Source organism: Pan paniscus, chromosome 5, assembly GCF_029289425.2.
Source record: "Pan paniscus chromosome 5, NHGRI_mPanPan1-v2.0_pri, whole genome shotgun sequence".
Lineage (NCBI taxonomy): Eukaryota > Metazoa > Chordata > Mammalia > Primates > Hominidae > Pan > Pan paniscus.
The window spans coordinates 165,950,105-165,964,986 of NC_073254.2; the positions used below are offsets into that span (position 1 = coordinate 165,950,105).

A 14,882-nucleotide genomic window follows, 5' to 3' on the forward strand; every position below is an offset into this window, starting at 1 on the left:
AAAGATAACTTACTATACTTTCATTCTGAAAATTTTCAAGCATACATAAAAATTTAGAAAATAGTATAACAGTATAATCACAGATCTATACAGTGTACTATGTTCATGGACTAGAAGACTCAAAATGTTCAGATGTCAATTTCTTAGTACTGACCTATAGAAAAGCAATCCCGTTCAAAATTCCAACAGGTTTGTTCTGTAGAAACTGACAACCTGATGTTAAAATTTATACTAAAATGCCTACAGTACAGGAAAGTCAATATAATTTTAGAAAAGAAAAATAAAGTTGAATGACTTACACTGATTCCAAGACATATGTCAAAAGAAATAAAAATGGTGCAGTAGTGGTGTAAAGACCAACATATAGATCAAGGGAACACAATAAAATGTCCTGTAGTGGACCCACACATGGATGGTCAATTGATTTTTGAAAGAAGTTCAGAGGCAGTCAATGGGAAAGGTATCCTTTTAGTAAATGGATACCAATATGCAATGAAATGAAGCTTTACCTCATAAAATGTAAGAATTAACTAAAAATAGATAATAAACTATAAAAGCTAAAACTAAAACTTCTCAAAGAAAACAGAGGAGAAAACCTAAATGACATTGGATTAGCCCAAAAAAAAAAAAGGCACAAAAATTTTTAAGCAGGAAACAAAAACCATAGACTATGTAAGAATATGATAAACTAAGTTTCATCAAAATTAAATATTTTGGTTCTTCAAAAGATACTGTCATCAAAATATGACAGCAAGTCACAGATGGGAGAAAATATTAGCAAATCAAGTATCTGATGAAGGATATGTTTGCAGAATATATAAAGAACTCTCACAAATTAATAGTAAGACAAACATTTAAAAAAGTCAAAAATTTTGAATAGACATTTCACCAAAGATGACCTATAAGTGTAAAATAAGCACATGAAAATATTTTCACCAGCATCAGTCATTAAAGCAATACAAATTCAACCCACAAATCACAATGAGATGCCACTATTCATATACTAAAATAGTCAAAAATTTAAAACACTGAGAGTATGGCTCAAACAGAACTGAACTCTCCAACATTTGAACACAGCACAGTCACTTTGGAAAAGTATCAGTTTCTAATAAAATTGAATATAACTTACTATGCAGCCCAGTAATCCCTCTCTTAGGTATTTATCCAAGAGAAATCAAAACATAAATCCACAAAAATTTAAACTTGAATGTTAACAGCTTTACTATTAAAAGCCTCAAACTGGAAGAAAACCCAAATGTCCATCAACTGGTGAACGGACAAATTGTGGCATATTCACACAATGGAATACTATTCTGTGATAAAAAGAGACTTCTGTAAAATAACCTGAATGAACTGTTAGAGCATTATGCTAAACTGAAGAAAGCTAGATGTGAAAGACTATATACTATATGATTCCATTTACATGAAATTCTAGAAATGGCAAAAACCTGATTGCAGAAAGCAGATGAGTGGTTACCAGGGACAAGGAAGTATAAAGAGGTGACTGACAGCAAAGGAGCAGGAAGGCAGGCTTTGGGGTGACATAAATGTTCAACACATGATTGCAGAGTATACATCTGTCAAAACTCATCAAATTATATACTTTAAATTGAATTTTCTTATATATAAATTATATCATAAAGTTGATTTAAAGAGCAAAAACAAAAAGATGCACAAGATTTAGAAATTTTAATATTAAGTATAACTTTATTCAATAAATCTGAAAAATCTAGATAAAATGATAAATTATAAAGTGATAAAATTTTGCTAACAAAATACAAATGAACAAAACTGGCCCAAGAAGGAAAATATGAATAGACCAATAACCATAAAAGAAACTAAAGTGACATTATTTACCTGCCTAAGGTCTATCCTCCTTCCCTGATGACTGAACCTTTATTTAGGAATAAGGTGGCCCTATGATTCAAAGGAAGTGGTTTCCTTGGCACCTCCAAGGAAGTAGTTTCTAGCTACTATTGGCCAAAGCAAATCCAATAAGGTAGTTATTGGCTGCATGTGACTACTTAACTTTCAATACAGTTATGCATTGTATAATGACATTTTGGTCAATGAGGGACCAAATATTACAGTGGTTCCATAAGGGAGCTGAAAAATTCCTATGGACTAGTGACATCATAGCCATTGTAACATCATAATGCATTTATTTATTTATTTATTGAGATAGAGACTCACTCTGTTGCCCAGCTGGAGTGCAGTGGCGTGATCTCTGCTCACTGCAAGCTCCACCTCCTGGGTTCATGCCATTCTCCTGCCTCAGCCTCCTGAGTAGCTGGGACTACAGGTGCCTGCCACTATGCCCAGCTAACTTTTTTTTTGTATTTTTAGTAGAGACGGGGTTTCACTGTGTTAGCCAGGATGGTTTTGAACTCCTGAACTCAAGATCTGCACGCCTCAGCCTCCCAAAGTGCTGGGACTACAGGCATGAGCCACCGCGCCTAGCCGCATTACTTTATTTTTTAATAAACTTTGTGTAGCATAAGTGTACAGTGTTTACAAAGTCTACAGAAGTGTACAGTAATGTCCCAGGCCTTCACATTCACTCCCTAACCCAGAGCAACCTTCAGTGTTATAAGCTGCATTCATGCTAAGTATCCCACAAAGGTGTACTATTTTTTATCTTTTATACCATATCTTTATTGTACATTTTCTATATTTAAATATGTTTAAATATACAAATACTACGGTGTGACAACTGCCTACAGTATCCAGTACCGAATACACTGTACAGGTTTGTAGCCTAGGAGCAGCAGGCTGTACCATAGAGCCTAGGTGTGTAGTAGGCTGGCGGTACCACCTAGGTTTGTGTAAGTATACTCTAAGATGTTCACACAACAAACTTGCCTATGATGCATTCCTCAAAACACAGCCCCATCATTAAGTGATGCATGACTATAAATAAAATTAAATGTTATAAACTCAGCTCTTCAGTCTCACTAGCCCCACTTCAAGTGCTCAGTAGCCCTATGTGACTAGTGGCTACTGTACTGGACAGCACAAATATAGAGCATTCACATAATTGCAAAAAGTCTATGTATCAGACAGTGCTTGTTTAAGTCAATCATGAGAATTCTATTCCCTTAGCCAGTGCTTCACTTATGAATGTGCAGGTGATGGATTAAAATCAATCCTTGGCTATGGTTAACTACTTTTAAAGCATCTTATCCTCTCTTATCTTAGTGGAATAATATAGAAAGCTCTTAATTTCCTAAGTGTTTATGTTTGTCCAGTTTTCCTCAAAGCATAAGCTGGAATACTGAAAGTGGGCCACTCTGCAGGAACTTTAAAAAGTTATGCTATAGTAGCTTATCAGTTAACTACTGCCACAAACATGCTGTGTAACACACTACCTCAAAGCTCAATACCTTGATATAGCAATCATTTATTCTCATAGATCTGCACATTAGCTGAAGGAGGCTAATCTAGGCTAGGTTTCTGGAAAAGCAGTTTGGCTCTGCTTAATGTAGTTCCTATCCCCTCTCCTTGGATCAGCAAAGTAACTCAGGAATGTTCTTTATGGCAATGGTTGAGGTGTATTACCGCAAATCCAATCACACAAGTAGTTTTCAAAGTGCTTAAAAACCACTAAGGTGCCACAGACCAAAGCAAGACATATCCATGGACCCAATGTCAAGTGGTGAAGAAATATACTACACCTCTTTACTAGGTGAAACTGCACATGGCAAAGAGCATGGATATGGGGGGTGGAAGGGTAGAGGGAGTGTTGGAAGGGAATTGGGCCAGTTATACAATGTATCACACTAACCATAATAATATTAACAACATGGTTATTGTGGAATCATTAACTCTGAAAACCCAAAAAGCAACTGTCTAGCAGAGTCTCACATTAGCAAAGCGATGTGGCTTAAAGGTGAGAATGCAATGCTTTGAAGTCTGATATTCATTCTAATTCCAGCTTTGGCATTTACTGACTGTGTGGCATTGGAATAGTTATCCAGTCTTCTGTGCCAATTTTCTCATCTCTAAAATGGGGATGATAGCAGGATTGTGGTTAGAAATAATTTAAGTACAACAGCAGTACTAGAAATTTGGCCTGTATTCCATAAATGGTAGTTGCTACTTATCATCATCCTGAGAACACTCTAAACCAGCAGTTCCCAACCTTTTTGGTACCATAAATGGGTTTCATGGAAGACAAGTTTTCCATGGACCAGAGGAGAGGGGTGGGGTGGAGAGGGGGTTGTTTAGGGATGAAACTATTCCACCTCAGATCATCAGGCATTAGATTTTAATAAGAAGTGCACAACCTAGATCCTGCGCATATGCAGTTCACGATAGCGTTCATGCTCTTATGATAATCTACTGACTGTTGATCTGACAGGAGGCACAGCTCAGGTGGTAATGCTCGCTTGCCCGCAACTCACCTCCTGCAGTGCAGCCCGGTTCTAACAGGCCACGGACTGGCCACGGACTGGCACCGGTCCATGGCCTGAGGGGTGGAGACCCCTGCTCTAAACTACATTTCACAATAACCAAACTGTAATGTCGCAGGATGGGGGACCACAGATTAGTGCTTCTCAAACTTGGCTGCACATTAGAATCACCAGGGGAACTTAAAAAAATCCTGATGTCTAGCCAACTAAGTCAGAATGTCTTGGAGAAGGGCCCAGGCACTACTCCCTTTATTTTTTAGAATCCCTAAAAAATTCCAGGGTGCAGCCAAGTTCAAAAAACCTTGTTATGGATAACCAGCTGCCAACTAAAATCCACTTATTTCCACTCAAAGTATAGAGTAGTTGAGAAATGACTGCCCAGCTTGGTTTGGTCCTGTGACCAGTCCTAGCCAATGGAATGTGAGAAGTAATATGTGCCATGTTTCCCACAATAATTTTCTAACAGATATATTACTAAACCAGAAAACATTACTTCAACTATTTATTCTGTTCTCTGGTAAAACCTATCCAGTATCTTTTAAATCATGTACACCATTATAATTTGCACATTCCTTCAGATGTATTCTTTCAACCTGATTCTTCCAATATTAGTGCCTCAAGGTACTTGTCAGTGATAATGATAAACTGCAGAAAAGTCAACACCAGAATTTCTAGCAATGCTCTCCCTTTGTCCAGTTCTTAACTGAGTAAACATTCATGATCAAAAATCAACCAACCAAACAAAAAGCTCCTGGTTTTGACTGAGTCTTTACTTAAGGAAATCTCTATTCAGGGTTAACTTCTTGAACCAAAGAAAATAGTATTTGGTCAAATATACTTATGAGTAAAATGCAATTTGGCAACTAATAAGTCAAGTACTGGTGAAATTCTGTATCTAACCACGTCCCATATTCTTCTGGTTTTATTCATACCTTATCAGTCACAACTACTTCTTCCTCCTCCTTAATTAGCAGTGTTTGGGTAAAACGTAATTATGTGAAGTTTTCTATATGGACCGCACTTTTACTGTCTTGTATTTAAATATAAAAGCCTTTTGCTTGAATTGCTTTTATGCCTGTCTCCATCCCAATCTTCCCTGGAAAGGCTTCCATGACTAGCGAAGCTGAGTTAAGGGACTCTCTCTCCTCGATCCCAACTGCTAGAGTGTTCACTTTGAAAGATGGGCAGGAGTAGTATCCCATTCAGTGTTGTACTCCCAATGCCAGGTCAGTGCTAGGAAGTAAAGGCATACAAAAAGGGTGAAACAAAGATCTCTAATTCCGTGGATGTATTCCCTCCTTTTGAGGACCTAATGGTACTTTACTCTTATTTCTTTTTGAAGAAGTCTCTCTTATCCACATTCTAGAAGACTATAGGTATTATGAAACTAGTATTTCTGAGAAAAATGACTAGAACGAGGCAGGGAAAACTGCCTGAACTGTATCTTTAACAGAAAACAAGGATGGAATGCTAGAAAAATAAACGTAAAATGTTACATTACTAAGACAATCCAACAAATGAATAACACAACTTAAATTCACATTTTTTCCCTCCAAAATATTATTTCCTCTTTAAAAGATACACACAAATCCTGAATTACAACAAATCCATGGTAGATCTGGGTTTAGGCTATTAAGGGCAAAAAGGATTACATACTTGCCATATTCCGGTCCAAAATGTTGTCTTATGGAAATGAAGCCCACTCGTTACTAAGTACTAGGAAGCTCTTAATGACCCAGAGTTAACATAATATTTTCCTTTTCTGTAGAAATAATTCCAGCAAGGTGAGAGTATTTTCTTCTACTGAATGCTAAAATATGTTAGTTACATAAACTTTTAAAATGCCCTCATAAGAAGCTTTTTCACCAGCAAATTGTTTCCCCTAAATCTTACTGGCCTAAACTCTTAATAATAAAAGCTTTGTTTTAATAATTCTGTAAGTCCAGCTCCTTTCGGGTGGACAAAGAGGATATACAAGAGCATCTCTCAAAAGTAAACTATTTTATTCTCAATTGCCAGCTTACTGGTTAACTGGTCCTTCAAAGCTCTAGAAAGTGCAGGTTATCGAGCACAGACATAATCATTACAATACTGCTCAGGACTGCTCTGTCTCCAGCATGTTTACTAATCATAAACTAAATAGTCTTTTTTTGTGACAGTAGAGATATCATGGATCGTTTCTATTCAAGAGTTTCATCATTCCTACTAATGCCCACTGGAATAATTTAAAGTAACAGTAATAACTTTATCTTATTTTGTTCAGAAAAAGCCCCAAGTTCCTTAAGTTCCTTAAGTACAAGTTGGAAGGCATCAAACATCTCGGATTTCTACCTCGTGCTAATGTCAAACTACTTGGAAAAAGGGTACAAGCTTCCTGGTCATTATTTAACTGATCATTATACAGTGACCATTAATCATCAAACAACCCCCTATCTTCGTTCATAAACATAGCAACTACCAGTCAAACTGTACAATGTGAAAGAGTGGTTCTGAATTCGAATGTAATTAATCTGCCTCCAAAGGTAACGGAGAACTTTGAGTCGGACTGAGAAGCCTCTGCCTCCCCTTTTACTAACACAATGCCGCGCACAAAGAAGGGAGGCGGCGACCCAGTTCCAGCCTCCGGGGGTAGATCTGCGGCGCACGGGGATACCCACTCAGTTATCTTCCGAAAGACCCACAAGCGGCTCCCGGAGTCTGAGCGGGGCTGTCAGCGCCGGATCGCTCCCAGCAGGCCGAGCAAACAAGCGACCGCGAGGCCGAGGAGCGTGACGACGGACTCCCGGATCCTAGTGTGTTGGACGCTCGAGACAAACACCGCAGGCCCCAGTGCATGAGGAGAAGCACAGCCTCCTTTCCCACGACCCCACTCTATCCCCGGAGGGACGTGGTGGTCCGGGGTTCGCTAGTCCGCGATCGGGAAGGGGTGGGGAAGACTCGCGCAGCGGCTCCCTCTCAGCCCTTGAGCTTCCCGGGCTCCAGGACAACCAGCGTCCTCCCTCCCTGGTCCCGGAGGCCAAAGACCACCTCCCTCCCTCCCTCCCGACCTCTGACCCCTGACCTTCCATCACCCAAGCGCCTACCCAAGCTGGTTCTCCGAGCCTCTTGAGTCTCTTTGCACCAGGCCTGCGCTCCTCTACAGACCCAGCAGATCACGGGCACGCATTCGCCACCCACCGAACATGGGCTTGAGGTGGGCACGAGCGCTTTTTGCCGGAACGTGTAGGGGTTCCCCGGGAGACCCAGAAACCACAGCGCTTAGCTGCCGGGCGCGCGCTGTAGCGTGGGGTCAAGGCGAACGCGCTCGTCAGAGCACCCCGCCCCCTTTCTCCTGCGCTGGCTTCATGAGTCTCTTCTGCGCAAGTTCACACTGTTAAAAACTTGCTGAGGATACAGTGGAGTCTCGCGATAGCTCTGCCCCACGCCATTAGAGAACACAGGATGGCTGAATGCCCGAAGTAGGGGGCGGGGCTCCCCTTGAAGCGAAGGGCGTGTGTGATTTGTAGCTCTAATAAAAAGGCAGGGGCCAGGAGCGGTGGCTCACGCCTGTAATCCCACCACTTTGGGAGGCCGAGGCGGGCGGATTTCCTGAGGTCAGGAGTTGGAGAACAGCCTGGCCAAGATAGCGAAACCCCGTCTCTACTAAAAATACAAAAATTAGCCGGGCGTTGTGGTGCGCGCCTGTAGTACCCGCCTGTAGTCCCAGCTGCTCGGGAGGCTGAAGCAGGAGAATGCTTGAACCTGCGAGGCAGAGATTGAGTAAGCCGACATCTCCCCACTGGGTGATAGAATGAGACTCCGTCTCACAAAAGAAAAGCAGAAAATAATTCTGCAAAAGCATCTATTTTACTGCTATAAAGCAGCCACTAAGTAGGTACGAATAAAGCTTCTCCCCCCTCAAAAACAGACTTTAAAGGGAAATGTGAATAAATATTCAAAGATGAGAGAAACTGTTAAATACATGTGTTGCGCTGAAGCTGGCCTTCCACTATTGGTCTTTTTTCCTCTCACCTCTTCCTCACAGAAGTGAGCTTAATGTTGGAATAACCCTGAGAGGCTTCAGGGTCAGGAGCCTGTGAAATAACCCTCAGGAAACACTGGGGACTCAGTACTTAGTTAGTGAGTACCTAATAGCAGCTTTTCTGCTGTGGAGGCCTTTTGGGTTGTGTGACCACAGAAGCACTTGAACTAAGTTCTTGCCCAAGTGAATATCGGTTGTAATTGTGTTAGACAGTCCAGGGTAGTCCATATTTTACTTAGTATATTCCTTTATCACAGATACGAAGCTGTTTCCATAAGCAAATCCCCGCCTCCTTTTATTTTGCTTCCCTTTATTGTACTTTGCAGATAATATGTTTTTCTATAAATTGAAGTTTTCTGGCAACCTTGACTCAAGCAAGTCTGTCAGCATCATTTTTCAAGCAGCATGTGTTCACTTGCTGTTCATCTGTTATGGTGATCTATGATTAGTTATCTTTGATGTTACTATTGTAGTTTTTTGGGAGCACTACAAACTCTGCTCATAGAAGGTGCTAAACTTAATAAATGTTGTGTGTGTTCTGAAAGCTTCACGATTGGCGCCTGTCTCTCTTCCTCTCTTCAGGCCTCCCTATTCTTTGAGACACAACAATATTGAAATTAGGCCAATTAATAACCCTACAATGGACTATTAAGTGTTCAAGTAAAAGGAAGGGTGGCACATCTCTCACTTTAAATCGAAAACCAAAGGAATTTAGTGAGGAAGCCATGTCGAAAGCTGAGATAAGCCAAAAGCTAGGCCTCTTGTGCCAAAGTTAGCAAAGTTGTGAATGCAAAGGAAAAGTTCTAGAAGGGAATTAAAAGTGCTACTCCAATGAAAACACGAATGATAAGAAAATGAAACAGCCTCATGCTGATATGGAAAAAGTTTTAGTGGCCTGAATAAAAGATAAAACCAGCCTCAGCATTCCCTTAAGCCAAAGCCTAATCCAGAGCAAGGCCCTAACTCTTTTCAGTTCTGTGAAGGCTGAGAGAGGTGATGAAGCTGTAGCAGAAAAATGTGAAGCAAGCAGAGGTTGGTTCATGAGATTTAAGAAAAGAAGCCATCTCCATAACATCAAAGTACAAGGTGAAGGAGCAAGTGCTGATGTAGAAGCTGTGGCAAGTTTTTCAGAAGATCTAGCTAAAATAATTGAAGCAGGTGGCCACACAAAACAACAGATTTTCCATGTAGATAAGACAGCTTTCTATAGAAAGAAAAGGCCATCTAGGACTTTCACAGCTTCAAAGCTTCACAGGACAGATTGACTCTCTTGTTAGGGGCTAATGCAGCCAATGACTTGAATTTGAGGCCAATACTCATTTATCATGCTGAAACTCCTAGGGCCCTAAAGAGTTATGCTAAATCTATTCTGTCTGTACTCTATAAATGGAACAACGAAGTGTGGATGACAGCACATCTACTTAACAGCATAGATGTACAGAATATTTTAAGCCCACTGTTCAGACCTACTGCTCAGAAAAAAAAAAAACATTCCTTTCAGAATATTACTGCTCATTCATAATGCACCTGGTCACCCAAGAGCTCTGATGGAGATGTACAAGGAGATTAATGTTGTTTTCATGCCTGTTAACACAAAACCCATTCTACAGCCCATGGATCAAGAGTAATTTTAACTTTGACATCTTATTATTTAAGAAGTAATAAGGCTATGGATGACATAGATAGGAATTCCTCTGATGGATCTAGACAAAGTAAATTAAAAACTTCTGGAAAACATCCACCATTCTGTATGTCATTAACAACATTTGAGATTGATGGGAGAGGCCAAAATATCATTAATAGTAGTTTAGAAGAAGTTGATTCCATCTCTCAGAGACTCAAAGTGTCAGCTTTGAGGGGATTGAGACTTCAATGGAGGAAGTAACTGCAGATGTGGTGGAAACAGCAAGAGAGCTAGAATTAGAAGTGGGGTCTGAAGATATGATGGAACTGCTGCAATCTCATAGTAAAACTTTAATGGATGAAGAGTTACTTCTTATAGATAAGCCAAGAAACTGGTTTCCTGAGATGGAATATACTCCTGGGAAGATACTGTGAACGTTGTTGAAATGACAGCAAAGTTTTTAAAATATTTCATAAATTTAGTGGACAAAGCAGTCCAGAGTTTGAGGGGATTGACTTGAGTTTTGAAAGAAGTTCTACTGTGGGTAAAATGCTATCAAAGAGCAGTTCATATCATGGAGGAATATTTTGTGAAATGAGTCAATTGCTGCAGCCAACTTTTTTAAGCAATATTTTTTAAGCAAGTTTTTTTTAGCAATAAAATATTTTTTAAGTTAAGTTAGATACTTTTTTTAGACATAATGCTATTGCACACTTAACACACTACATTGTAGTGTCAGTGTCACTTTTATATGCACTGGGAAACAAAAAAAAATATCCTGTGACTTACTTTATTGCAATATTTGCCTTATTGTGGTAGCCTGGAACAAAACTTGTGATATCTCCAAGGTATGCCTATAGATGGAAATCAGTTACCTTATTCCAGGATTTATGAGGCAAGCTGGAAAAAGTAGTGCTAATGCTGGAACAGTGGGCAAGTAGGATCCTCCTTCCTTGGCAAACCAATCATTTTATCAAATACAAGGTGATGTAACCTTGCTTCTGGAAGTGTAATTTGCAACTTGCTATTTAAACATATGATGTGCTGAGTAAGGTTGTCTTTGATAGTTTTATGTCACTTCTCATCATTGGAGCAGATAATTAGGCCCAAAGTTTGGCTGAGTCTATCCAACTAGTGCTAGGCAGAAATATTTAAAAATAAGCACAGCATCATTTCACCTTTGTTCACCTTGATTGGGGTAATTTATATATGTAATCATGGTAATGTCCATGCAAGATATTAAACTTCAGATCCAGTTGTCTGTTGTATGGAGATGCAGTTTCAACTGTAGAGATGGAATTCTGTATACTACCGTTCAGTGATTATAATGAAACAAAATTCTTTTAAATTTTCCAGTGTTCAATCCTATATTTACCAAATGCTCTGCATATTCTTTGAAAAATTTCTCTCTGGAATAATATTTTTCATCAGAGCTAATTTCAGAAAACATGGTTCATGATTGCACCTTGGCTCTCTGGCAGCTCCCAGCTGTGAGACACCTGTTCACCCCTGAGTACACTGAGTTCATCCACCTATTAGATGCTAGTGATCTAATGACATTCCGCAAATCAGAATGAACTGATTGGACATCGTGCATCTTGACAGTGAATAACTCAGTGTTCACGGAGTTCATCTGCTCCTTCTTGAAACTATAATATGAGATCAGTTAGACCACTTTCTTCCTTGTATGGTCTCACTAGCTTTAGCTGTAGGTTCATTTTCTTTTAGGGACAGTGGCTTTATTCTAGCCATACCCCTAACTGGGGCATCTATTTTACAAATGAATATTCTAAGTTGTTCTCAAGGAGGAGGACTAGTTGAGAGGGAATAGAGGAGTTAAGGCAAATTTAACTCCCTTTAGGGACAGAAACAAGATAAATGATGATTTATCAGTGAAGAACTTTATATTTTGCAAAGCCCTTTTATGTTTATTTTTTTATTTGATTCCTAGACTAGTAATAGGCTTTTAAAATTTCCATTTTACAGGAGAGCAATCTGAGACTCAGAAATTTGGTAATTTGCCACAATTTAGCTGTAAGAGAACAAGAGGACCTAAAACTCTTTATTCCTCTGTCTAGGCTATTGTCTCTTATTACTAAATCATGTTGTCTATCAAATAAAAATATACAACTTAGTCCTCAAACTTACTAAGTAATCATGGGCAAACAAGGCAAGAGGTGTGTCATTACTTAATGACATAGGGCTTGTATATCAACAATAAGGATCATTCAGTACAAACACTGTGTTCTGAATAGATCATTAACAAAATGACTAGAGAAGTTTATTCTGTATTCTACCTACCTTTGCCAGCTCTCTGGAAACAAAGTAGGTGGCCCACCCAGTATGATTGGGGATTCCCAAAAATGACTCCTTGTTGCCAATTCGTACTACCAACCTGTCTTGGGACTGCTTTCCCTTCTGACAAATTGAAAATATTAGGATCAAAGTTTCCGCTATTCTGGAATGAATTACAATGTCCAAAACCACTGGTAGAATGCATGTAGTACCAAAAAAAGAGTGGGAAGAAGAAACATGGTCTTGGAAAATTGGTGCTAGCAGGGGTCATCAGCTATGCTGAAAGGAGTGGTATCAGATCAACCAAACATAAAATGGTACCAAGGGTTGGACATGCTTTGCAGGAGCATGAGCAGGATATATCAGGGACAGGAGGTGTGCGAATTGAACCCAAATCCTCATTTTTAGAACTTTACAGCTTTTCCCTAGACTAGACCTGGATAGATTTAATTGTTAATTTTGTTTCATTTTTCCTTGATGATTTACAAGTTGGATTGGTTTCAAGTCCAAAGTTTGTTCGGTCTCCCCTGCTGCAAGCTCAGCCTGAAAACTAAAAACTCAAGCTGTGTTCCTTCTGCCTCTCATAACTTCTAAAGCAAAACTTGTAGTCTGTACACAAAATGCTGCAATGGACATGAACCTATGACAGTGTTTGTTTTAGGTGTGAATAAAGCAACAATTTAAATTAGGTAAAAGCAAGAAGGTTGAAGGTGAATCTGCTGGTAAGGAAAGATAGGAGATTATATTCAGTGTTTAACAATGAAGATAGTATAATCTGTATCATAGGCTCTCCTTCCCGCCATCCCAGACCCTACCCACCCTCCATACTCAACTGTTACTTTTTCCCCTAAGGCATATTTTTTCAATTAATCTTGTCAGTATGGTGTTAGGCATTAAAGAATAGGAATATTGTCGACGACTCTGTCGATACTTATGACTCTGAGTAATATTTATTATGCAGTTTTGAGATCTACAAGTAAAATATTCTCTGAGTATTTCAAGGGTCACAATCGTGTCATTTTGAGGTACAAAAATAGTGGATAGCACTTTCAGAATGCATCTAAGACCTCAAGAAATCTTTTTTTTTGATGTGTATATATAAATTTATTATACTTTAAGTTTTAGGGTACATGTGCACAACGTGCAGGTTTGTTACATATGTATACATGTGCCATGTTGGCCTCCTGCACCCATTAGCTCTTCATTTAACATTAGGTATATCTCCTAATGCTATCCCTCCCCCATCCCCCCACCCCACAACAGGCCCCAGTGTGTGATGTTCCCCTTCCTGTGTCCATGTGTTCTCATTGTTCACTTCCCACCTATGAGTGAGAACATGCAGTGTTTGGTTTTTTATCCTTGCGATAGTTTGCTGAGAATGATGGTTTCCAGCTTCATCCATGTCCCTACAAAGGACATGAGCTCATCATTTTTTATGGCTGCATAGTATTCCATGGTATATATGTGCCACATTTTCTTAATCCAGTCTACCATTGTTGGGCATTTAGGTTGGGTCCAAGTCTTTGGTATTGTGAATAGTGCTGCAATAAACATACATGTGCATGTGTCTTTATAGCAGCATGTTTTATAATCCTTTGGGTATATATCCAGTAATGGGATGGCTGGGTCAAATGGTATTTCTAGTTCTAGATCCCCGAGGAATTGCCACACTGACTTCCACAAGGGTTGAACTAGTTTACAGTCCCACCAACAGTGTAAAAGTGTTCCTATTTCTCCACATGCTCTCCAGCACCTGTTGTTTCCTGACTTTTTAATGATTGCTGTTCTAACTGGTGTGAGATGGCATCTCATTGTGGTTTTCATCTGCATTTCTCTGATGGCCAGTGATGATGAGCATTTTTCCATGTGTCTTTTGGCGGCATAAATGTCTACTTTTGAGAAGTGTCTGTTCATATCTTTTGCCCACTTTTTGATGGGGTTGTTTTTTTCTTGTAAATTTGTTTGAGTTCATTGTAGATTCTGAATATTTGCCCTTTGTCAGATGAGTAGGTTACAAAAATTTTCTCCCATTTTGTAGGTTGCCTGTTCACTCTGATGGTAGTTTCTTTTGCTGTGCTGAAGCTCTTTAGTTTAATTAGATCCCATTTGTCAATTTTGGCTTTTGTTGCCGTCGCTTTTGGTGTTTTAGACATGAAGTCCTTGCCCATGCCTATGTCCTGAATAGTATTGCGTAGGTTTTCTTCCAGGGTTTTTATGGTTTTAGGTCTAACATTTAAGTCTTTAATCCATCTTGAATTAATTTTTGTATAAGGTGTAAGGAAGGGATCCAGTTTCGGCTTTCTACATATGGCTAGCCAGTTTTCCCAGCACCATTTATTAAATAGGGAATCCTTTCCCCATTGCTTGTTTTTGTCAGGTTTGTCAAAGATCAGATAGTTATAGATATGCGGCATTATTTCTGAGGCCTCTGTTCTGTTCCATTGGTCTATATCTCTGTTTTGGTACCAGTACCATGCTGTTTTGGTTGCTGTAGCCTTGTAGTGTAGTTTGAAGTCAGGTAGCGTGATGC

General features: G+C 39.4%; 1 protein-coding gene across 8 annotated transcripts in view; it reads right to left on the bottom strand.

Annotated features, from left to right (window-relative positions):
* SHPRH (SNF2 histone linker PHD RING helicase) overlaps positions 1–10,211 on the bottom strand; it is a 126,034-nt gene extending 115,823 nt beyond the window's left edge. For 3 of the 8 annotated variants that reach the window (XR_010112539.1, XR_010112538.1, XM_063605519.1), the window contains exon 1: positions 7,496–10,211. The gene's annotated coding sequence lies outside the window, so the exon portion shown is untranslated. Of the gene's footprint in view, positions 1–7,069 lie in introns of all 8 variants that reach the window. The other 5 variants (XR_010112537.1, XM_014345495.4, XM_034963036.3 and 2 more) reach the window with 5 other exon arrangements.
* Between the last annotated feature and the right edge of the window lie 4,671 nt (positions 10,212–14,882).